The following is a 25,726-nucleotide window of genomic DNA, read 5'->3' as shown; positions in this document are numbered from 1 at the left end:
ACAGGGGTCTGCCTATACTTCTGCTACAGAAATGTTACAGGGGTCCGCCTTTACTTCTGCTACAGAAATGTTATAGGGGTCTGCCTATACTTCTGCTACAGAAATGTTATAGGGGTCTGCCTATACTTCTGCTACAGAAATGTTACAGGGGTCTGCTTATACTTTTACAACAGAAATGTTACTGGGGTCTGCCTATACTTCTGCTACAGAAGTGTTACAGGGGTCTGCCTTTACTTCTGCTGCAGAAATGTTATTGGGGTCCTCCTCTACTTTTACTACAGAAATGTTACTGGGGTCCGCCTCTACTTTTACTACAGAAATGTTACTAGGGTCCGTCTCTACTTTTACTACAGAAATGTTACTGGGGTCTGCCTATACTTCTGCTACAGAAATGTTACACGGATCTGCCTTTGCTTTTACTACAGAAATGTTACTGGGGTCTGACTATACATTTACAACAGAAATGTTACTGGGGTCTGCCTATACTTCTGCTACAGAAATGTTACTGGGGTCTGCCTATACTTCTGCTACAGAAATGTTACAGGGGTCTGCCTATACTTTTACTACAGAAATGTTACAGGGGTCTGCCTATACTTCTGCTACAGAAATGTTACAGGGGTCCGCCTTTACTTCTGCTACAGAAATGTTATAGGGGTCTGCCTATACTTCTGCTACAGAAATGTTATAGGGGTCTGCCTATACTTCTGCTACAGAAATGTTACAGGGGTCTGCTTATACTTTTACAACAGAAATGTTACTGGGGTCTGCCTATACTTCTGCTACAGAAGTGTTACAGGGGTCTGCCTTTACTTCTGCTGCAGAAATGTTATTGGGGTCCTCCTCTACTTTTACTACAGAAATGTTACTGGGGTCCGCCTCTACTTTTACTACAGAAATGTTACTAGGGTCCGTCTCTACTTTTACTACAGAAATGTTACTGGGGTCTGCCTATACGTCTGTTACAGAAATGTTACTGGGGTCTGCCTATACGTTTACTACAGAAATGTTACAGGGGTCTGCTTATACTTTTACAACAGAAATGTTACTGGGGTTCGCCCATACTTCTGCTACAGAAATGTTACTGGGGTCTGCCTATACTTTTACTACAGAAATGTTACTGGGGTCTGCCTATACTTCTGCTACAGAAATGTTACTGGGGTCTGTTTATACCTTTGCTACAGGAATGTTACAGGGGTCTGTCAATACTATGAGTGCACTAAGTCTTCCCATCGCGGTGTTTTACCTATTAGGCACAAATACACTGACTGACTAGGGCAGAAATGTGGGCCGAGGCCAAGGTCCTTGGCGGGGTGAAACTCTCCCATGGTTGGGCACTCTGATTTCTTCCTGTGTAATACCATCTTTGTGCACTGACAGCATAGGCGAGCCCAAGGAACTCAAAGACTTCTCCTTGAAGTGTTGAGCTATCTGTGTGGGAAACATGGATTTTCCATTGCTATGTAACTCGCGGCACCTAGGGTCACACAAGGTGGAGGCTGGGACCGAGCCTGACCCTGGACCCGCTCACATGCTTCCCACACAGACTATAGCGGGTCCTGGTCATGGTTTCTTGGCCTTGTAATGCCACCTCCTCCTCCTGCTTGGGGTCATGGAATCAGCACTGGGCAACATGTATTTTCTCTCGTGTTACCACAGTTATCTGAGGCACTGGTTTGGGCCAAACAAGAGGAGCGTTACTGCATTAATGAGACGTTCACTGCTGTACTAGCATCGGAGTCCACTCTATGCCCGCGATTGCTGAGGGTGTGTGCAGAGGCCTATGTCCTCAGCGCAGTGAAAGTCTGCCATGTTTGGGCACTGTAGGTTATTCTCTTCTTCAGGTTTAATACTGTCTTTGGTTGCCGGCAGACGGGCGGGTCGGATCCGGCGTCGAGAATTCTCGCCGCGGGACCCGACCCGAGCAACTGCAGGTACCAGCGAGTACTCACCCACGCCCACCGATTCCGGCTGTTTAATGTGTCGGCTTGCCGGGCAGCCGGCGCAAGCGCAGACCGGAACCGGCGGCAGAGCCCCGCACAGAAATAGAGCATGCCGCGTTTTGTTTGCCGTGTGATATTTCGCGCGGCCAAATCGCGGTCGTCTGCATAGGATTGCGTTTGTTAACGCAATCCTATGCAGGCTTCCAGCAGCGGAAATTCCGCTCGTGTGCAGGCGGCCTTAGTGTTCCTTTGGCTCGCCTATGCTGTGGGTGCACAAAGACTTCCCATTGCGCTGTTTTACCTCTCTGGCACAAATACACTGACTGACTCAGGCAGAAAAGTAGGCCGAGGCCCTTAGCAGGGTGAAACTCTGCCATGCTTGGGCACTGTCATTTCTTCAGGTTTAATACTGTCTTTGGGTTCCTTTGGCTCGCCTATGCTGTGGGTGCACAAAGACTTCCCATAGCGGTGTTTTACCTGTCTGGCTCAAACACACTGACTGACTAGGGTAGAAATGCGGGCCGAGGTCCTTGGCGGGGTGAAACTTGGCCATGTTTGGGCGCTGTGATTTCTTTATGAGTAATACCATCTTTACGTTCCTGGGGCTCGCCTATGCTGTGGGTGCACAAAGTCTTCCCATTGTGGTGTTTTACCTGTCTGGCTCAAACACACTGACTGACTAGGGTAGAAATGTGGGCGAGGTCCTTGGCGGGGTGAAACTTTGCCATGTTTGGGCGCTGTAATTTCTTTATGCATAATACCATCTTTAAGTTCCTGGGACCCACCTATGCTGTGGGTGCACAAAGACTTCCCATAGCGGTGTTTTACATGTTTGGCACAAATACACTGACTGACTTGGGTAGGGTGCAGAGTGTAGATGTCTTTCCCCTTGTGGTGTCGATTGAGGTATCTGACACCTACACAGAATGAATTGTGTGGGGACCCATGGATTCCCCATAGCTATTTAACTCACGGCACCTTGGGTCACACAAGCTGGAGGCTGGGACCGAGCCTGACCCAGGGCCAGCTCACATACTTCCCACACAGACTATAGCGGGTCCTGGTCATGGTTTCTTGGCCTTGTAATGCCACCACCTCCTCCTGCTTGGGGTCAGGGGATTAGCACTGAGCAACATGTATTTTCTCTCATGTAACCACAGTTATCTGAGGCATTAGTTTGGGCCAAACAAGAGGAGCGTTACTGCATTAAATGAGACGTTCACAGCTGTACTAGCATCAGAGCCCGCTTTATGCCCGCGATTGCTGAGGGTGTGGGCAGAGTCCTGTGTCCTGGGGGAAATGCAACTGCGCCAGGTTGGGCCTGTGGAACTTCTTCCTGGTTAATCCAGTCTTTGGAGCGGTGAAAGCTACCGCAACTGATTAAATGAGATGTTCAGAGCTGTACTAGCATCAAAGTCTGCTTTATGCCCATGATTGCTGAGGGTGTGGGCAGAGACCTATGTCCTCGGCGGAGTGAAAGTCTGCCATCTTTGGGCACTGTAATTGCTTCATGTTTAATACTTTCCTTGGGTTCCTTTGGCTCACCTATGCTGTTAGTGCACAAAAACTTCCCATAGCGGTGTTTTACCTGTCTGACACAAATACACTGACTGACTAGGGTAGAAATGTGGGCCGAGGTCTTTGGTAGGGTAAAACTCTGCAATGTTTGGGCGCTCCGATTTCTTCCTGTGTAATACCATCTTTGCGCACAGCATAGACAAGCCCAAGGAACTCAAAGACTTTCCATTGTGGTGTTGAGCTATCTAACACATACACAGAATAAATTGTGTGGGGACACATGGATTTCCCATTGCTATGCAACTCGCGGCACCTTGGGTCAAACAAGATGGAGGCTGGGACCGAGCCTGACCCTGGGCCCGCTCACGTGCTTCCCACACAGAGTATTGCTGCATTGCGGAGATGTGTAGAAGTGCTGGCACCTGAGTCCCCTTTATGCCCACGTTTGCGGCTCCTGAGAATTTTGCGATGGAGGTGGCACGGGATTGGAATGATGATCGAATGTCAATTTATCATCAATTCTCAACAGCATTCTGGGCTATCGCCCACAATTTCAAAGAGGGTCACTGCCTGGCCCTGTCAACCCTCTGCACTGTGTGCCTCCGGTTCCTCCTCATCCAGTACGCGCTTATAAATAGACATGAGGGTGGTGTGGCTATGCAGCCAGCATGTGGCATGAGGGCAGCTGAACGCTGTGCAGGGACACTTTTGTGTGCGCTGTGGAAGCAGGATCGTGCGGGAGGGTTGGACAGCAATGCCAGCATGTAACCCAGGAGAAGAGGCAGCGGTGTGACCCGCAGGCAGTGATTGTCCTTGGTTGCAGGTAGTGTGGTGCTTAGCTAAGGTGTGCCTTGCTAATGAGGGTTTGTCCGATGTAAAAATTGTTAGGGAGGTGACGCCAGACTCTTGCCCCCATTTTGGCCTAATAGTGGGACCTGGGAGCCTGAGATGCAGCCATGCATGCTGCCCCTGCCCTTCCCTATCTGTTTCTGTGGTGACTTTCTGAGGTTTTCCAGAGTTTCACAAGTCATGACCTATGCGGAGCATCGGTCCCATACAAAAATGCTCGATTCACCCATTGACTTCAATGGGGTTCATTACTCGAAACGAGCCCTCGAGCATCACTGAAAGTTCGACTCGAGCAACGTGCACTCGAGCATTTTGGTGCTCGCTCATCTCTAGGCTTTATGTATCTTGGGTAAGAAATATGGCATCTCTGGATTTTGAATACAAATAAAGTCTCGCTATTTTTTAGTGAGACAATTATTTGGCAATCGTAGATAACGAGATATCAAACAATAGCTAGCATAAGTGTCCTCACACCAAGGGGAAAGAGTCAGACACCGAACTGACATACAGGGAACAGTGTCAGACACTGACAACTAGCAAAACATCAGATATTTGGAGGCCACGCCTGTCGAAGGGGAGAGGGGGTCTGCGTAAGATGCAGATGGGGACTACAGGTGTCCAGACTGTCCTCAGGAAATAATAAAGTTTTTTGTCCCACCTTAGTCAATTCACTGCTCCCAGTTCCTTTCAGAAGGTATGTTCACAAGACTTTAATCAGCCATCCGGTTACTCTGGCTTCCTCATACAAGTAAAATTCATGGTCAGGAATACTGCTTGTGTGTCACTCTTCCTGCTTTATTTAATAAAAAATGTGCATTTCACAAAAATAATGGAGAACGCATTTCAGTTCTTACTAGAACCTTGTTCACCTCTACATCATAATCTGTTAACCATGCTTAAAAACTTTATTAATTACTTAATTAAAACCAATTGTGAATTAACCCCTAATCAGTAACTAGCCTTTTCAGAAATCTAGTCTTGATCAGAATGATACACATATACAGAATGCAAGTATTTTGTACTATTTGTCCATAAAACTAGTTTGAAGAAAAAAATGTGCTACTTCCCCGTGTGAATTTCCTGATGCCTAAAGAGATGTATTAGCTGGGCAAAACATTTCCCACATTCTGCACATGAAAATGGCTTCTTCTCTGTGTGAATTCTCATATGTGTAACAAGACTAGATTTCAGAGAAAAATGTTTCCCTCATTCTGAACATGAAAATTTCTTCTCTCCTGTATGAATTTTCTGATGTATAACAAGAGTTGAATTCGATTTAAAACATTTCCCACATTCTGCACATGAAAATGGCTTCTCTCCCGTGTGACTTCTCTGATGTAAAACAAGACTTGATTTCACAGCAAAATGTTTGCCACATTCTGAACAAGAATATGGCTTCTCTCCTGTGTGAATTCTCTGATGATTAATAAGTTGCGATTGAGTGGTAAAACATTTCCCACATTCTGAACAAGAATATGGCTTCTCTCCTGTGTGAATTCTCTGATGACTAATAAGATGCGATTGAGTGGTAAAACATTTCCCACATTCTGTACATGAAAATGGCTTCTCTCCCGTGTGACTTCTCTGATGTTGACCAAGAAAAAATTTTGATTTAAAACATTTCCCACATTCTGCACATGAAAATGGCTTCTCTCCTGTGTGATTTCTCTGATGTTGACCAAGAGAAGATTTTGATTTAAAACATTTCCCACATTCTGAACAGGAAAATGGCTTCTCTCCTGTGTGATTTCTCTGATGTAAAACAAGGCCTGATTTCAGAGCAAAGTGTTTGCCACATTCTGAACAAGAAAACGGCTTCTCACCTGTGTGAGTTCTCTGATGCATAACAAAATGTGATGGTCTGTTAAAACATTTCCCACATTCTGAACATGACAATAAATTCTTCCCTGTGTGAACTCTCTGATGTAAAACAAGACTTGATTTCTGAATAAATTGTTCACCACATTCTGAACAGGAATATGGTTTCTCTCCTGTGTGAATTCTTTGATGTATAACAAGATATGGTTTCCATTTAAAACATTTCCCACATTCTGTACATGGAAATGGATTCTCTCCTGTGTGAATTCTCAGATGACTAGCAAAACTTGTGCGATGGGTGAAACATCTCCCACATTCTGCACATGAAAATAGTTTCTCTCCTGTGTGCATTCTCTGATGTTGAACAAGATATGATTTGCATTTATAACATTTCCCACATTCTGAACAGGAAAAGGGCTTCTCCCCTGTAGGATCTCCTTGATGTTTAGCATTCCTCCTGCGACTTTCAGTCTGTGGTGAATCAGAAGATGGGACTTGCAGAAGAGGATCAGATGAGACCTGCATAACCAACTCCCTTATTTGCATAAGCGGATCAGATGATGGATCTTTGCTGTGAAGGGCTGATGGGATATCTGGGATAATGGCAGGTTCTTCATATGTATCTTGTGTGATATCACAATCTTCTGCTTTACAATCTGCAGATATCAGACATCCCTCTGAGCTCCTAATACCGACATCTGCTAAGAAGTAAACAGATTTTTACTATTTTTGAACAATATACCGTATTTTTCAGACCATAAGAGACACCAAAGTTTACGCTGGAAGTATAAAAAAAATTTCAAACCAAATGTTGTGCAAAAATGTTTCACAAAGTAGACATCTGCAGCCGACACACTGTTATGGGGAAATCTGAAGCAGAGACACTCTTAGGAGAACATCTGCGGCCAACACTCTGATATAGGGACATGGAGGGCTTTACTATAATGCACTATATACGTAGATATTAAGGAGGGGGTGGGGAGAGGGGTATTTGTACCTTCAATACTACACTGCTTCTCTATTTTATAACTTGTCTGTCTACTAACAATATAGAGCAGCAGTATACGGCCAGGAGGACTTGTACTATTATGGCTGCTTCCCATTGTTATATACACAGGCAGGCCAATCAGAGAATGTTGTCGGCCAAAAATGAGAACTGCAGGACTGATTGTAGATGGACAGAGAAAAGAGCCTATTCTCTGCCCCTCTGTGTATTACATCTCAAGATCCTGGAGCCGCGGGGTGCTGCAGATATCAGAAGTTGGATTAGGAGATGACGTTAGTTGCTGGAGGCCAGGACAGAGAGCTGCAGGGGCAGATTTGTAGACAGACCCCTCCTCGCCCTCCCACCTCGGTCCTTAAACATAGCGCATGCTGTGATTTTTCCTTCATGAGCGAAAATCGCTTCTGCTTGTGTGCAGGAAGAATCACTTTTCCATGGCATGCTATGGACGATATTTGCTGCGGACGCCCCCAGATTTCTTCTCCTTCCCTGTCTTCTTCTCCCTCTATCCTCGGTTCTCTTCCCTCTTAAATCTATCACACAATGTACATAATATAAACCCTCTGTGGGGCTGTTATGGTACGTCGTCCCCAAAACTGTCAGATATGATGACAGCCAAGACAGCGAGTCTCTTTTACTCATATATTAACTATTGTAGACCCTGAAGGCTGCTAACTGCTTATAACAGGCTGCATAAAAGATAACCCAGTGACCATTGTTTCATATTACACCCCAAACACTAGGCAGACCCACTTTATTAGGGATTCCAATTGTGTTGATGGAACACCATCTCCCTACCTGTTCCACTACCAAACGCCTTCAATACCATTTAGCTGACCCCTGGTGCAAACTGAATCCAACCACTATAGATGATACACATTTTTTGGCCCCCCTTCCTTTATACTGACCATATTATAGTATCTACTCCCTTTTTACCGCAAACAACACACTGAAATCCCTTCGGTACCCTGGTCCGACCACAGCCGGCGTCAATCACATGTAGTTCCCCAATACCTAAACCTACTAATACGTCTTGGTGCTTTAACCCCTTAGTGACCAGCCCATTGCCTTTTTACATCCTAGCTTGTTGGGCCTTATTCCCCGAGGACGTAGAAACATGTTTCCTGCAGGGGTTAAAGGGGTTGTCCCGCGCCGAAACGGGGTTTTTTTTTCTTCAATTCCCCCCCCCCCCCCCCCCGTTCGGCGCGAGACAACCCCGATGCAGGGACTTAAAAAAAAAACCGCACAGCGCTTACCTGAATCCCCGCGCTCCGGTGACTTCTTACTTACCGGTTGAAGATGGCCGCTGGATTCTTCTCCCTCGGTGGACCGCAGGGCTTCTGTGCGGTCCATTGTCGATTCCAGCCTCCTGATTGGCTGGAATCGGCACGTGACGGGGCGGAGCTACACGGAGCCCCATTGAGAAAAGAAGAAGACCCGGACTGCGCAAGCGCGGCTAATTTGGCCATTAGACGCCGAAAATTAGTCGGCACCATGGAGACGAGGACGCCAGCAACGGAGCAGGTAAGTGAAAAACTTCTTATAACTTCTGTATGGCTCATAATTAATGCACAATGTACATTACAAAGTGCATTAATATGGCCATACAGAAGTGTATAGACCCACTTGCTGCCGCGGGACAACCCCTTTAAGGCCCTGCAAGCTGAGGACATGACAGCTCCATGCTGCTGGCTCCCAGGGGTAGCCGGCAACCTGGAGCTGCCATTCTTTGCCGCGGGTCCCCTCCCCGGTCACATTATCGCCAGCATCATATAAAAGTTAATAAAAAGTTTAAAACACTTAAAGATTTAGCTGCCACGATGGATCGGATCTATCAGAGCAGCTGAAAGTACTCACCTGCCTTCTCCGCGATGACCCGCGGTGTCCTGGCCTCACGGTCCCGTCGGCACCTTCTGCGCATGCGCGCCAGGCGTCATACATTGGGCACGCGCACAGAAGGTGCGCACGGCCCAGGAAATTAAAAAATTCTCCTGCTACCAGCTCCCATGTGTAGCCGAGAACAGAGAGATGTCACCGGGAGCCGCTGTATGCACTTCCCGGTCACATGATCGCTGCTATCCAATGGATAACAGCGTTCATGTAAAGTAAAAAAATGTTTTAAAAAAGCTTAAAAAAAGAAAAAAAAGTTTAAGTTTCATCTCCCCTCACAGATCATATTTGTGAGGGGAGATGAAATAACGTACCTAAGGCCCCGCATTTATCCATGGACTTCACCACGGCTTCTGCGCACGTGCCCACTGCCAAGACGGCAGACACATGTGCAAAAGCTGCAGATTGCCAGGGTAATTTAATGTCTCCCTGCTCCTGGCTACCAAATGTAGCCGAGAGCCTGGAGATTTCACGGGGGCCCGCAAAACGCGGTCCCTCGTCATGTGATCGCCATTTTCCAATTGAAAACGACGATCACAGAAAAGTTAAAAATGTTAAAGTTTCACCTCCATTCACAGATCAGATTCAAGAGGGGAGGTGGAATTACTTACCTAAGGCCTCTGGCGATGTCCCCCGATGGAATCTTTAGCCGCGGACCTTTCCTCAACTTTGGCGCATGTGCCCATTAGCAAAATGGCGGACGCAAGCGCAAAAGCTATGGAGGGCCCAGGAAATTCAAAGTCTCCCTGCTCTTGGCCACTAAAGGTAGCCAACAGCCTGGAGCAGTGACTGAGGGCCGCAGTGAGCGGTCCCCAGTCACAGGATCGCCGTTATCCAATAGATAATGGTGATTACGTAAAAGTTAAGACACAGTTGAAGTTTGATGCGCCTTTCGTTTAGAGCCCCGTTGTGCATACAGACATAATATTAGGGCCACAATGGGTATGTCTCTGAAAACGGGACAAATGGCGGGGATCCATTTTGGGGTGTAAGTCTTCATTCATATCAGTGCTATACTAAAAAAATGTTTTTAAAATGACACGATTGCCCAAAAAATAAAAATCATAATTTTTTTCCATCTGCTTTGCTCAGATTGATTAAAAAATGGTGGGGTAAAAATACACAGTACACCCCTAGATGAATTCATTAAGGGGTCTAGTTTTCAAAATGAGGTCACTTGTGGGGGTCCCTTGTCGTTTTGGCCGCTTATGGGCTATACAAGTGAGCAATGGGGCCTAAATCACCTTCAAGCAAAATGTCTGTTCTAAAAGCCACCGGCTGCTCCTTTCGTTTTGGGCCCCGTTTTGAATACGGACATAATTTCAGGGCCACAATGGGGATGTCTCTGAACACGGGACAAATAGGGGGATCCACTTTGTGGTACCAGTCTTCATTCATATGTATGCTGTACAAAAAAATGGTTTTAAAAGTGACATAATTGCCAAAAAAATGAAAATCTTCATTTTTTTCCTCCTGCTTTGCTTAGATTCATTTAAAAACTGTGGGGTCAAAATGGGGTCAAAATGTGCAGCACACCCCCACATAAATTTCTTAAGGGGTCTTGTTTTCAAAATGGGGTTATTTGTGGTGGTCCTCCATCGTTTTGGTCCATCAAGGGCTCTACAAGTGGGCAATGGGGCCAAAATCACCTTCAAGCAAAATGTCTGTTCTGGAAGTCACCGGCTGCTCTTTTCGGTTTGGGCCCTGTCGTGCATACGGACACAAGATTAGGGCCACAATGGGTATGTTTCTGAACACAGGACAAACGGGGGAATCCATTTTGGGTGCAAATACGCATTTTCATGTGCATTATAGGAAAAAAAATCCTGCCTTTTAAATTGCATATTTGCAAAAATATGAAATTTTATTTTTTTCTCCTCTAAATCGCATTAATAACTGAAAAAAAATCTGTGGGGTAAAAATACTCATGACCCCCTCAGTGAATACATTAAGGGGTGTAGTTTGTAAAATGGGGTCACTTGTGGGGGTATCTATCATTCTGACACCTATGAGCCTTTGTAATCTTGGCTTGGTGCCGGAAAACAAAGTGTTCCTCAAAATGTTAAACATCGATGTTAAATTTGCATGTCTCCTAAATGGTTTAAAAAAAAACTGAACTTTTTTTCAATGTGTGTCCAGAATAAAGTAAACAGATGGAAATATATATCTTATCAAGAATTTGTACAGTATGTTCGCACATATTTGAGATATCGTAGTTGAAAATGTGAAAAAATGAAAACGTTTTCAAAATTTTCCCAATTTTGGGGCTTTTAATAAATATGCACAAATTCTAATCAGACTATTTTTACCACCTAAATGAAGTACAACATGTGGCGAAAAAACAATGTCAGAATCACTTGGATATGCAAAACCTTTACGGAGTTATTCTATGCTAAAGTGACATGTCAGATTTCCAAAATGTGGTCTGGTCATTAAGGCGCAAACAGGCTTGGTCACTAAGGGGTTAATGATTCCCTTTTAACCATCCCTGTAGTTTTGTCCTCTTTACCACCAATAGAAGAATATTTCACAATAAATGGTCCCTCCGTCTCCTCTCCGATTTCCTTATTGGAAGCGCATACAGCCGTACTCCGAGGCTTCCTTGTCCAATAAGCTGCCAGACATAAACGTATAGAACAACGATAAGAACTAGAACAAAAAGTCTAACGGTTGGAGGCAGAAAAACACCCATCGGCTTCTAATCTTCAGGCTCTCTCAGGCTAGAGCTGAATTAGATCCATCACTTACTGACATAATAGAATGTAAAATCCGATGGTCTCGCCAACATTATTATGTGTTGTACAACAAGCCATCTACTCCTCTGACCCGCGGACTCCGCTCAGACCCTCCTAGGACCGCCTTCTATAAGCTGTGCACCAAACAAGGTGTGATGACGGCCAACCAATTACTATACTTCCAGTATTTAAACACGTCTTAGATAAACCTTATAACTCCACCCCTCCCCCCCCCCTTCCCGGGACAATTATCTATATACTTCCAAGATATTACACTTCCTACATTGGCAGACATATTTTTCATATGGCTTTGAAAATCCCTCCCGATGAAGTATCTAATGCCATTATAACATGTATAACTACTAAATGCCCAGGTCCTGATGACCTTCAGCCTCCTACTACAAAAATGTATCCCCAATTCCAAGTGTGCATCTTGCTATATTTTTAATGCTATGCGAGGAGGACTCCCAGTAGGGCAGACGTCTCTTCTAGCAGCGATCTCTACGATCCCCAAATCAAAGAAAGATCCACCAGATAAACAAAGCTCCCGCCCCATCCCCCGCATCAGTATAGACATAAAACCTCTTACTAAGATTTTAGCCCCATGTTTAAATACAACTCTACCATGGATGGTCGGGAAAGACCAAGTAGGTTTTGTCCAAGGTCGAAAAGGACCAAAATTCCTGCCATGCTGCTTCCCATGGATATAGATACTAGCTGATATACCCGGCTTCGCCCGAGTTAATTTGGTACTGGTGTTTATCTGGTGTTCACACGGAAAATCTTATGAAGTCGTGGTTACTTTAGAGATACTGAGGAAAAACATATGCTCACCATTTTGCATAGTTCTCTGCGTTACCCAGAAAACACCACGGGGAGGTAACCATGCGACTAGAGATGAGCGAGCACACTCGTGCGAGCATTAGGGTACTCAAGATGCTCGCTACTTGAGACGAACACCACGCGGTACTCGAGTCAATTGCATTTCTCTTCCCTGCATGTTTAGCGCCATTTTCTAGCCAATAGAGATGCGGGGAAGGCATTACCATTTCCTGCTGTGATGTGCCAGCCCTCTCCCCGCCCCCCACAGTAGTGAGTGGCTGAGCCAATCAGGTGACCGCAGAGGTTAGGGAAAGTGCTGCTGCTGATATAGGAAAAGTGTTTAAGTAGGATCCAGTCTTCAAGAACCCCAATGGTCCTTCTTAGGGCTACTCTTCATAGTGTGCATTACTGTTGTGGCTGGCTGGGAGCAGTAGTGCACCCATTTTTTTAAGCATCTCGGGCTGTGCAGGCCATTTCAGCTATTGCGTTCTCAGTCTGCAGTGTATTATACAGAGTTTAGGGAAAGTGCTGCTGCTGATATAGGGAAAGTGTTGGAGTAGGATCCTGTCTTCAAGAACCCCAACTGTCCTTCCTAGGGCTACATTTGACCGTGTGCATTATAGTTGTGGCTGGCTGGGAGTAGTAGTGCATTAATTTTTGTATTACGCATCTAGGCCTGTTCCCAGCCTTTCAGTAAACTTGTTCTCAGGCTGCAGGGCCGTACAACCAGCTCTCACCGTGAAACTGCTGTCAAATATTTCCTAGCCTACTGCGTACAACTTTGTTTATACCGTTCTGTGTCTGCAGTGCATTACACAGAGGTCTCACCGCTAAACAGTACTGTAATATTACCGGTGCTACCGCAGTTACCAGCACTATCCATTGGCTTTAGAGTCTTCTCCCACTCCACACAGTCTCTATAATCTACAAGTCTCTGCGAGCGGTAAATTACCCCTAGGTATCAGCGCAAGACAGCGGGTTACTTTTTTCTAGTCACAGCATAGAGCCTCCGCTATCTACAAGTCTCTGTGTGCGGTAAATTAGCCACAGTTGTCAGTGCTGTACAGTAGGGTAATTTATTTGGACCCTGCTCTATTCTTAATCCGCCATGATGAGGAGTAGGGGTAAGGGTCGAGGACGTGGACGCGGACGTCCAAGTGAGGGTGTGGGCACAGGCTGAGTTCCTGGGCGTGGTGAATCATAGCCGGCTGCTGCGGGATTAGGAGAGAGGCAAGTTTCTGGGGTCCCCAGCTTCATATCACAATTTATGGGTCCGCGTGGTAGACCTTTATTACAAGCAGAGCAGTGTGAGCAGGTCCTGTCGTCCATGGTAGAAAACGCCTCCAGCAATGTATCGACCACCCAGTCTTCTACGCAGCCCACTACTCCCTGCCTAGCGACTGCAAATCTGAATCCTCTGGCAGCTGCTCCTCCTTCCTCCCAGCCTCCTAATTTCATGAAAATGACATATTCTGAGCAGGCAGACTCCCAGGAACTGTTCTCGGGTCCCTGCCATGAGTGGGAAAAAACAGTTCCTCTCTCACCGGAGGAGTTTGTCGTGATCGATGCCCAACCTTTGGAAATTTCCCGAAGTCCGGGTGATGAGGCTGGGGACTTCCGGTAACTGTCTCAAGAGCTTTTTGTGGATGAGGATGATGAGACACAGTTGTCTGTCAGTGAGGTAGTAGTAAGGGCAGTAAGTCCGAGGGAGGAGCGCACAGAGGATTCGGAGGAAGAGCCGCTGGACGATGAGGTGACTGACCCCACCTGGTTTGCTAAGCCTACTGAGGACAGGGCTTCAGAGGGGGAGGCAAGTGCAGCAGCAGGACAGGTTGGAAGAGGCAGTGGAGTGGCCAGGGGTAGAGGTAGGGCCAGTGCGAAGAATCCCCCAACTGTTTCCCAAAGCACCCCCTCGCGGCAAGCCACCGTGCAGAGGGCTAGGTGTTCAAAGGTGTGGATGTTTTTTAGTGAGAGCGCGGACGACTGACGAACAGTGGTGTGCAGCCTGTGTCGCACCAAGATCAGCCGGGGAGCCTCCACTACCAGCCTCACCACCACCAGCATGTGCAAGCTTATGATGGCCAAGCACCCCACAAGGTGGGACGAAGGCCATTCACCGCCTCCAGGTCACACCATAGCCTCTTCCCCTGTGCCCCAGCCTGCCACACAGATCCAATCCCCCTCTCAGGACACAGGCACGAGCGCCTCCCGGCCTACACCCACACCCTCACCTCCACCGTCCTCCACTTCATCTAGCAATGTCTCTCAGCGCAGCGTTCAGCTGTTGCTAACACAAGCGTTGGAGCGAAAGCACAAATACACCGCCACCCACCCGCATGCACAAGCTTTAAACATGCACATTGCCAAATTAATCAGCCTGGAGATGGTGCCGTACAGGCTTGTGGAAATGGAGGCTTTTAAAAACATGATGATGGCGGCGGTTCAGCGCTACTCGGTCCCCAGTCGCCACTATTTTTCCCGGTGTGCCGTCCCAGCCCTACACCAGCACGTCTCCCGTAACATAAATCGTGCCCTCACCAACACGGTTACTGGGAAGGTCCACTTAACCACGGACACAAACAAGTACAGGCGGGCAGGGCCACTATATCTTCTTGACGGCACATTAGGGGAACTTGGTGAAGGCTGAGACTCAGTCAGAGCCTGGGACTGCTCACGTCCTACCCACACCCAGAATAGCGGGTCCTACCTCGGTGCTGGTATCTGCAGCGGTTTATGCCACCTCCTTTGAACCCTCCTCCGCCACCTCTACATCTCAATTAGGAAGTGTGAGCACGTCGCCAGCAGTTGGTAGCACGCGGCGCAGCAGCACAGCGGTGGGCAAGCGTCAGCAAGCCGTGCTGAAACTAATCAGCTTAGGTGACAAGAGGCACACAGACCCCAAGCTGCTGTAGGGTCTGACAGAGCAGACCGACCTCTGGCTTTCGCCACTGAGCCTCCAACTGGGCATGATCGTGTGTGACAACAGCCATAACCTGGTGGCGGCTCTGCAGCTCAGCAGCCTCACACACGTGCCATGCCTGGCCCACGTCTTCAATCTGGTGGTTCAGCGGTTTCTGAAAAACTACCTCCATTTGTCTGACCTGCTCAGCAAAGTGAGCCGCGTCTGCGCATCTTTTTGCCACCCTGAGGACCCTGCAATGTCGGTTTCAGCTGCCAGAGCACCGACTGCTGTGTGACGTGCCCACACGCTGGAATTCTACGCTGCACATGTTGTCCAGGCTGTACGAGCAGCGTAGAGCAATAGTAGAATACCAACTGCAACATGGGCGGCGGAGTGGTAGTCAGCCTCCGCAATTCTTTACTAAGGAGTGGGCATGGATGGCAGATATCTGCCAGGTCCTCGGAAACTTTGAGGAGTCTACCCAGATTGTGAGCGGCGATACAGCAATCATTAACGTTACCATCCTGCTGCTTTGCCTGCTGAGAAGTTCGCTGCTAAGCATAAAGGCTGACACTTTGCTGTTGGAACAGGAGACGGGGGATGACAGTATGTCGCTTGATAACCAGACCACCCTCATGTCTATATCTTAGCACGTTTTAAAGGGGGAGGAGCAGGAGGAGGAGAGGGAAGAGACAGCTGGCCACACTGCAAAGGGTACCCATGCTGCTTGCCTCCCATCTGTTCAGCGTGTATGGGCTGAAGAGGAGGAGGAGGATCCTGAAAGTCATCTTCCTAGTGAGGACAGCGATGTGTTGCATACTGGGACCCTGGCACACATGGCTGACTTCATGTTAGGCTGCCTTTCCCGTGACCCTCACGTTAGACGCATTCTGGCCAACATGGATTACTGGGTGTACACCCTTCTCGACCCACGGTATAAGGAGAACCTTTCCACTCTCATTCCCGAAGAAGAAAGGGGTACGAGAGTGATGCAATACCACAGGGCCCTGGTGGAAAAAGTGATGCTTAAGTTCCCATCTGACAGCACTAGTGGCAGAAGACGCAGTTCAGAGGGCCAAGTAGCAGGGAAGGAGCAGGGATCAGTCAGCATGTCCAGCGCAGGCAGGGTAACACTCGCCAAGGCCTTTGCCAGCTTTATGGCTCCCCAGCAAGACTGTGTCACCACTCCCCAGCCAAGGCTGAGTCGGAGGGAGCACTGTAAAAAGATGGTGAGGGAGTACGTAGCCGATCGTACCACCGTCCTCTGTGATGCCTCTGCTCCATACAACTATTGGGTGTCAAAGCTGGACACGTGGCACGAACTTGCGCTGTACGCCCTGGAAGTGCTGGCCTGCCCTGCCGCTAGTGTCTTGTCAGAGCGGGTGTTTAGTGCAGCTGGGGGAATCATCACGGATAAGCGTACCCGCCTGTCAATTGACAGTGCCGACATGCTTACACTCATAAAAATGAGCAAAGCCTGGATTTCCCCAGACTTATCTTCTCCACCGGCGGAAAGCAGCCGGACCTAATGATTCTTTTCGCTGCAACAGGCGAAAAATGTATCCTCTATCACCACAAAAAAGGGGAAATTAGCTTTGTCAATCACTCTCGGATATTATTACTCCTCCTCCTCCTCCTAAAACAGCATGTCATCACGCTGAACTGCCAATTTTTCTGCGTCCTAAAAAGTTCTGTTTAAAAGTTTTTTACAATTTTTCAACATTTCAAATGTATTGATACTTTAACATAAATTAATTTTTTTCACAGGGCTGCCTCCAGGCTCTGTTACAAATAAAGCAACAGCGAGCTGTATCTTTAAAAAATGTTTATGGGTCGCACCTGCCCTCGCGGTTGAGCGATTTTTCAGGGGTGCACTTGTACTCTTGGTAAACCAATTTTTCTGGCCAGTACAGAAATGGTACTGGGGTCCTCCTATACTCTTGCTAGAGAAATGTTACTGGGGTCCGCCTATACTTTTGCTACAGAAATGTTACTAGGGGCCGCCTATGCAGTTTCTACTGAATGGTTTGAGAGGTTCACCTATACTTTTGCTACAGAAAAGTTACTGGGGTCCGTTTATACTTTTACCAAAGAAATGTTACTGTGGTTTGCCTATACCTTTTCTACTGAATGGTTTGAGGGGTTTACTTATACTCTTGCTATGGAAATGTTACAGGGGTCTGCCTATACTTTTGCTACAGAAATGTTACTGGGGTCCGCCTATACGTTTGCTAGAGAAATGTTACTGGGGTCTGCTTATACTCTTGCTACAGAAATGTTACAGGGGTCTGCCTATACTCTTGCTACAGAAATGTTACTGGGGTCCGCCTATGCAGTTTCTACTGAATGGTTTGAGGGGTTCGCCTATACTTTTTCAACAGCAATGTTACTGGGGTCCGCCTATACTCTTGCTATAGAAATGTTACTGGGGTCCGCCTATACTCTTGGCACACCAATGTGTCAGGGGTTCGCCTACACTCTTGCTACAGAAATGTTACTGGGGTCTGCCTATGCTGTGGGTGCACAAAGAAGTCCCATCGCAGTGTTTTACCTATCTGGCACAAATACACTGACTTGGGCAGAAATGTGGGCCAAAGGCCGAGGTCCTTGGCGGGGTGAAACTCTACCATGTTTGGGCACTCTCATTTCTTCCTGTGTAATACCATCTTTGTGCACCGACAGCATAGGCGAGCCCAAGGAACTCAAAGACTTCCCATTGCGGTGTTGAGCTATCTGACACCTACACAGAATGAATTGTGTGGGGACACAGGGATTTCCCATTGCTATGCAACTCGCGGCACCTTGGGTCACACAAGATGGAGGCTGGGACCGAGCCCGACCCTGGGCCCGCTCACGTGCTTCCCACACAGAGTATTGCTGCAACTGATGTCAACTTATAATCAATTCTCAACAGCATTGTGAGCTATCACCCACACTTTCAAAGAGGGTCGCTGCCTGGCTCTGCTAACCCTCTGCAGTGTGTGCCTCCGGTTCCTCACCATCCAGTACGCACTTATAAATAGACATGAGGGTGGTGAGGCTATGAAGCGAGCGTGTGGCATAAGGGCAGCTGAACACTGCGCAGGGAAACTTTTGTGTGCGCTGTGGACGCAGGGTCATGCGGAGGGGGGGGGGGGGGGTTAGACAGCAATGCCAGAATGTAACCCAGGAGAAGAGGCAGCGGTGTCACCTGCAGGCGATGATTGTCCTTGGTTGCAGGTAGTGTAGTGCTTGGCTAAGATGTGCCAGCGCGTGTGCCTTGCTAATGAGGGTTTGTCAGAAGTCAATTGTTAGGGGGGGTGACACCAGACTCTTGCCCCCATTTTGGCTTAATAGTGGGACCTGGGAGCCTCAGATGCAGCCATGCATGCTGCCCCTGCCCTTCCCTATCTATTTCTGTGGTGTTTCCATGGCTTTCGGATGTTTTCTGGTGTTTGACAAGTCATCAGCTATGCGGAGCATCGGTCCCATACAAAAATGCTTGATTCGCCCATTGACTTCAATGGGGTTCATTACTCGAAACGAGCTCTCGAGCATTACGAAAAGTTTGACTCAAGCAACAAGCACCCAAGCATTTTAGTGCTTGCTCTTCTCTACATATGACGTTTCCTCAGTGTATAGGCAGATAGGTGAGAGATTTATCTGTATGTGAAAATGTCACCCCACAGAATGTCCACCTCTCACACGCTGCTCATAACACACAGATCAGATAGATTCCTCACACACTCTCCTAATTTTTACCCTGAAAGGTAATGCCCCTTTTTATTCAAATTTCCTACCCAGACTGAAGGTTGCAGCCCTTGTTATACTTAAAGGCATACTCCATCCCAGCAGTCCATGTCCACTTCCTTTTGTACTTTACAGCCTTCCATACATACGACAGTCAGTTTTATTCCTGTCAGTATATGCTCAAATTTCTAAATGCGTTTTGTTTGCTGAGATATTTGTCTCATATATTGCGGGGTACAGATATGTTATTAGTTACATAACATAGGAATGGTCATGCCAAATTTCAGGTTTGTGCAGTACAGATGTGTGTTATTAGTTACATTACATAGGGGGTCACTTACTTTTATGCATAGGATTGAATAATCAAGTTGTATTTCTTTAAATTTCCAATATTTAGTACGCAAAGAATGGTCATGGCAAATTTCACATTTGTGTGGTAAAAATTTGTGTAATTATTTGTTGCATCGGGAAGTGAGAGAATTAGATTACGTACATAAAATTTGGACGCTAATTCTTTTGTGCTAGAATTGAATACTCAAGTTGGGACCCATTAGCTTTTCCTATTTATGACATAATCAATGCTCGTGCCAAATTTCATGTTTCTACGACATCGGGAAGTGAGAGAATTAGTGGCGAGTCAGTCAGGGAGGGCCTTCGTCTTTATATATGTAATGTATAGCCTTCAATGCCCTTAACTGGTCATACTTCTCAGTTCTTGAGCACTGGAAACTTCCTACTGTGTTCCTTACATGGCTGCCGGTGATATATGCTTCTCGTAAAGCCTTTGTACATTACTAAGGCTTCTGATCTGATGCCTTTTCTATTCCTCGAGGCACGCGGCAGGGATGCCCCTTATCCCCCTTCTGTTTATCCTCGTCATGGAACCATTGGCAATTAAAATCCAAGACAACCCAAGTATAGAATGAATTGAGGTGGCATCTGTTCACCATCAGACCAGACATTGTAATGATTAGATCCGCTCCCCTCACTACTATCCCTAACCTACTGGCAGAACTAGTTAGAAGTTCAGAACTGACCAAATCTGAGTCATTTTCAGGTATGAAAATTAACAACACAAAATCACAACTTTTTATCCTCACATTACCCGGATGTGGTCTATCAACTGCAATCAAATCTCCCTTTTCACTGGGAATCCAGGTCACTGGAGTATCTTGGTGTCCGTTTAACTGATTCTTACGCAAAATTATACACCCCAAAGTTTCCTCCTCTCCTTCAGGAATGCCGGCTACTTCTAGAAAGCCAGAATCGGTACCACATGTAATGGATAGGGGGAGTTAACACTGAAAATGATGATTATATCCGCTCCCCACACTACTATCCCTAACATACCGGTACTACCAGGATACTTCTAGAAAGCTGGAACCAATACCACTTGTCATGGATGGGAGGAGTTAACACTGAAAATGACTTTCTTCACAAACTCCTGTACTCTTTTTTTTTTTTTAGTGCACTGCCTGTTCAGGTCCGAGGATATATCCTGAAAACAAGAGTTTCACGTTCCAATCTCTATAGACATATGCTGATGGGAGGACTACGAGACCCAAATCTATTAAAATACCATCAAGCAGCCCAGGTGGCTCCTTTGATTCTACTTCACTCCACTAAGAATACTCCCCTCTGGTCAATTTAATCTAGGGGTGTACCGTGTATTTTGACCCACACTTTTTGAATGAATCTAAGCAAAGCAAAATGAAAAAAATTATAATTTTCATTTTTTTGGCAATTGTGTCAATTTTGAAAGCTGTTTTTTTATACAGCACACATATGAGTGAAGACTTGTGCCACCAAACAGATCCCCAAACATACCCATTGTAGCCTAATCTGCTTGCCGGACACAGTGCTAACCCTGTAGATGAATTCGTTAAGGGGTCTAGTTTTCAAAATGCGGTCATTTGTGGGGCTTCTCCATCAATTTGGCCGCTCAAGGGCTCTACAAGTGGGCAATGTGGCCTGAATCACCTTAGAGCAAAATGTCTGTTCTGAAAGCCACCGACTACTCCTTTCAGTTTGGGCCCCGTTGTGCCTACAAACAGAAGATTAGGGCAAGAATGGGTATGTTTCTGAACACAGGACAAACAGGGATATGCATTTTGGGGTGCAAATCATCATTTTCATGTGCACTATAGAAAAAAAATATGTCTTTTAAATTACATATTTGCAAAAATATGACATTATATTTTTCTCCTCCAAATTGAATAAACTCCTGAAAAAAACTATAGGGGTCAAAATACTCATGACCCCCCTCAGTAATTATATTAGGGGTGTTGGTTTTAAAGTGTTTTCATTTGTGGGGGTCTCTATCATTCTGACACCTATGATTCTTTGCAATCTTGGCTTGGTGCAGGAAAACAAAATGTTCCTCAAAATGTTGATAAATAATGTTAAATTTCTACATCAGAGGAAGAAGTCTCCAAATTGCTCTTCTCTGCTCGCCCCACCACCTGCGCTAGCGACCCTCTCCCCTCACACCTCCTCCGTTCCTTCTCCCCAGTGGTCATCTCCCATCTCACCACTATATTCAACCTCTCTCTGACCTCTGGCATCTTTCCCTCTTCTTTCAAACACGCCATCATATCCCCACTGCTAAAGAAGCCGACTCTGGACGCGACTGATGCTGCCAACTACAGACCCATCTCAAACCTCCCCTTCATCTCCAAACTACTAGAACGCCTAGTTTACTCCCGCCTTGTAAGCTATTTATCAGAGAACTCTCTCCTAGACCCCCTACAGTCTGGCTTCCGACCTCAACACTCGACAGAAACTGCCCTTACTAGGGTATCCAATGACCTACTGACAGCCAAATCGAGGGGCGATTACTCCCTACTGATCCTCCTCGACCTTTCTGCAGCGTTTGACACTGTTGACCACAAACTCCTCCTCAGTATGCTACACTCCATTGGCCTAAAGGACACTGCCCTCTCCTGGTTCTCCTCTTACCTATCTGACCGCTCTTTCAGTGTCTCCTTTGCTGGCTCTACCTCCCCTCCTCTTCCCCTTGCTGTTGGGGTCCCCCAGGGCTCGGTCCTTGGCCCCCTTCTCTTCTCTATCTACACAGCCCCTATTGGACAAACCATCAGGAGTTTTGGCCTCAAATACCACCTGTATGCTGATGACACCCAGCTATACACCTCTTCCCGTGACATCTCTGCACCCTTCCTCCAAAACATCACTAACTGTCTGTCCGCTGTCTCTAACACCATGTCCTCTCTCTACCTAAAACTAAACCTCTCTAAAACTGACTTACTGGTATTTCCACCCTCCACTAACCGACCTCATCCTGACATCTCCATCTCAGTGTGTGGCGCCACCATAACTCCTAGACAACACGCCCGCTGCCTTGGGGTCATATTTGACTCTGATCTCTCTTTTGCCCCCTACATCCAATCTCTTGCCCGAACATGTCAGCTGCACCTCAAGAACATCGCAAGAATCCGCTCTTTTCTCACTGTGGAGACGTTAAAACCGCTTATTGTCGCCCTCATCCACTCCCGGCTCGATTATTGCAACTCGTTGCTGATCGGCCTCCCCTGCACCAGACTCTACCCTCTCCAGTCCATCCTGAATGCGGCAGCCAGGCTCATCTTCCTGTCCAGCCGCTACTCGGACGCCTCTGTCCTGTGCCGGTCACTGCACTGGCTGCCCGTTAAATACAGAATTCAATTCAAACTCGCTACCTTCATCCACAAAGCCCTCCACAGTACAGCGCCACCCTATATCGCCTCCCTCATCTCAATCCATCAACCAGCCCGGGCTCTCCGCTCTGCTAATGAAACCAGACTGAGCGCCCCTTTAATTCGAACTTCTCATTCCCGCCTCCAAGACTTCTCCAGAGCAGCACCGGTCCTCTGGAACGCACTACCAAAGGCTACCCGAGCAATCCAGGACTCGCAGAACTTCAGGCGTGCTCTAAAAACGCACCTCTTCAGGGAGGCATACCGCATTCCCTAAACAAACCTCTCTGTACTCCGCCTGATAACATGCTCCCTGACCTACTGACTGCAATCCCTGCTAGCCATCATAAACCGCTCCTGCAGTCACACCGTTTCTGCCGTCACACGGCTAAATGTCTGACCATTGTCTATGTGTATAGCATCGCTCACTCTCCACCTCGCCATACTGTGCACATCTCCAGCCCCTTTACCCTCTGTATCACCCCATTACTTGTAGTATGTAAGCTCGTTGGAGCAGGACCCTCACCCCTATTGTTTCCATCAGCTGATTACTATGTAACCGTGGTTCTGTAATGTTTGTATTTTGTCTTTCTGTATTCCCCCCTGTCTATGTAAGCGCTGCGGAATATGTTGGCGCTATACAAATAAAGATTATTATTACATCTCCAAAATATTTTTAAAAAACTAAAGTTTTTCAAATGTGCATCCAGAATAAAGTAAACAGATGGAAATACATATCATAGCAAAAAAATGTACAGTATGTTTGCACATATTTGAGAAACTGCAGTTGAAATTGTAAAAAAAAAGACAATTCTTTCAATATTTTTGTAGTTTTGGCGCTTTTAATAAATATACGTGAATTCTATCAGTGTATTTTCACCATCTAAATGAAGTACAACATGTGGTGAAAAACCAATATCAGAATCACTGGGATCTGCAAAACCTTTACAGAGTTATTCTATGTTAAAATTTTCAAAATGTCAGATTTGCAAAATTTGGCCTGCTCATTAAGGTGCAAACAGGCTTGGTCACTAAGGGTACAAGGAAGAAATTCCTTCCTGACTCCAATCTGGAATAATCCCCAGATCACCGACCCTTCTGAAGGAATTAATGATAAACAATAGTAAAAACTAAACAAAAGAAAACCTTTTGATCGGCCCACAAACCTCAGATGGGACAGCTTCCACCCAAAACACATTGGGGAAGTAAGTGAATCAGCTCATGAGTACTTCATGCCGCTCATATCTTGAGCATGGTGTCCATGAATCAGATATCGGACTAGACATCTTTAACGGTTCTGGAAGCTCTGGTGGAATTAGTGACACTCCTGCCGGCTAATACTACACCAATAGGCCACTTAGGAGGCCCAGTGATACAGGGGAAAGTTTGTTCGGAGAGTACATCTCTTCTGCTTTATTTAGTGGTTACTACTCACCTGGGCGGTTACCTGTAGGAATCTCCTCTGTACACGGCTGATCGCCCCTCACATTTGTCTCTGTAGTATTAACATTGGTCAGCTCTTCATCCTCATACAAAAGCTGGGAGACAAATATTGTAAAAGTCAGCAGACGGTTGGAGAAGTCATGTGGAAGGTTTTATGACATAATGACCTGACAGGAGTAGTTATCTGAGCCACATAGCTGCAGGTCTAGAAACCGAACATAGATATTACATGGCGGCTCAATGATCCCTCAGGGTCCTCATACACATGTATATCCGGCATGGCTAGACACGCTGCACGTTGTCTCAGTGGAGGAGATCAGCGTCTACCAGACACATCCGCTGCTTGTCTCGGGGAAATAAAGGAGCAGATAGATATAAATCCAACCTGTTGGCTCCTTATTCCCACCAGCAGTCTCCACCACCAGAAAACTGGGAGAAGATCCAGACAAGATGTAATGTCTCTGGTCAGCGGTAATCCTGCCATCTCCACCGGCCTCATCACACAAGGAGAAGACATCTAATAAGACTGAAGACAAGAGCTTCACAGCCTTCTACAGATCAGAGGGACATCTCCATCTACCTGATGGTCCTGTGGAAGAAGAGGACGGGGACATCTCTCTGGGGTTCTTCTCTTACTGGATGGAACTGCAGGAAGCACAGACGGACACTGAAGTCATTCTTTATATACAGATAATAAAGTCCCTGTGGATTTAGTCTGGTCTATTACCTGGTGATGGGAGCGGCTGGCGGGTCTCCATCATGGCCTCCTTGTACAGATCCTTGTGTCCTTCTAAATACTCCCACTCCTCCATGGAGAAATAGACAGCGACATCCTGACACCTTATAGGAACCTGACAACACAATATACAGTCATCACCCAGAAGCCTCCAGTGCTGTTACTGTATAATGTCCCAGCATTCCCAGCAGCGTCACCTCTCCAGTTTACTGTGTTTTCAGCAGCGTTGACATTTTTGCTGCATTTTCAGCACTGCCAAGGAAGCGGATAGTGCCCCATGACCGCAGTCACATGACCACACAGGGGCCGTTTTACAGAGCTCATTTCAGTGCTAGCTTTAGTCTTGCAAAAAGGACTAATTAATGGATGGATGAAAAGAAGGATGGATGGATTGAAAAAGGAATAAATTGAAATAGCGATGGATGGATGGATGGATTGAAAGAGGGATAATAATAATTATTATTTATATAGTGCAAAGAGTTATGGATGGATGGATGTAAAAAGGGATGGATGAATATATGCAAAGAAAGATAGATAAATGGATTGAAAGAAGGTTTGATGCGAAGAGGGATGGATGGATTGCTAGAGACATGGATGCATACATAGATGGATTGATGGATGCAAAGAGGGATGGATGTATGAATTGAAA

General features: G+C 46.5%; 1 pseudogene; it reads right to left on the bottom strand.

Moving 5' to 3' along the window:
• Positions 1-5,081: 5,081 nt before the first annotated feature.
• Positions 5,082-25,726, bottom strand: part of LOC136628690 (zinc finger protein 182-like) — a 46,885-nt pseudogene continuing 26,240 nt past the window's right edge.

Source organism: Eleutherodactylus coqui, chromosome 5 (genome assembly GCF_035609145.1).
Source record: "Eleutherodactylus coqui strain aEleCoq1 chromosome 5, aEleCoq1.hap1, whole genome shotgun sequence".
Taxonomy (NCBI): domain Eukaryota; kingdom Metazoa; phylum Chordata; class Amphibia; order Anura; family Eleutherodactylidae; genus Eleutherodactylus; species Eleutherodactylus coqui.
Note: the sequence above shows the minus strand (reverse complement) of the source record. Positions and strands in the feature narration are given on the sequence as shown.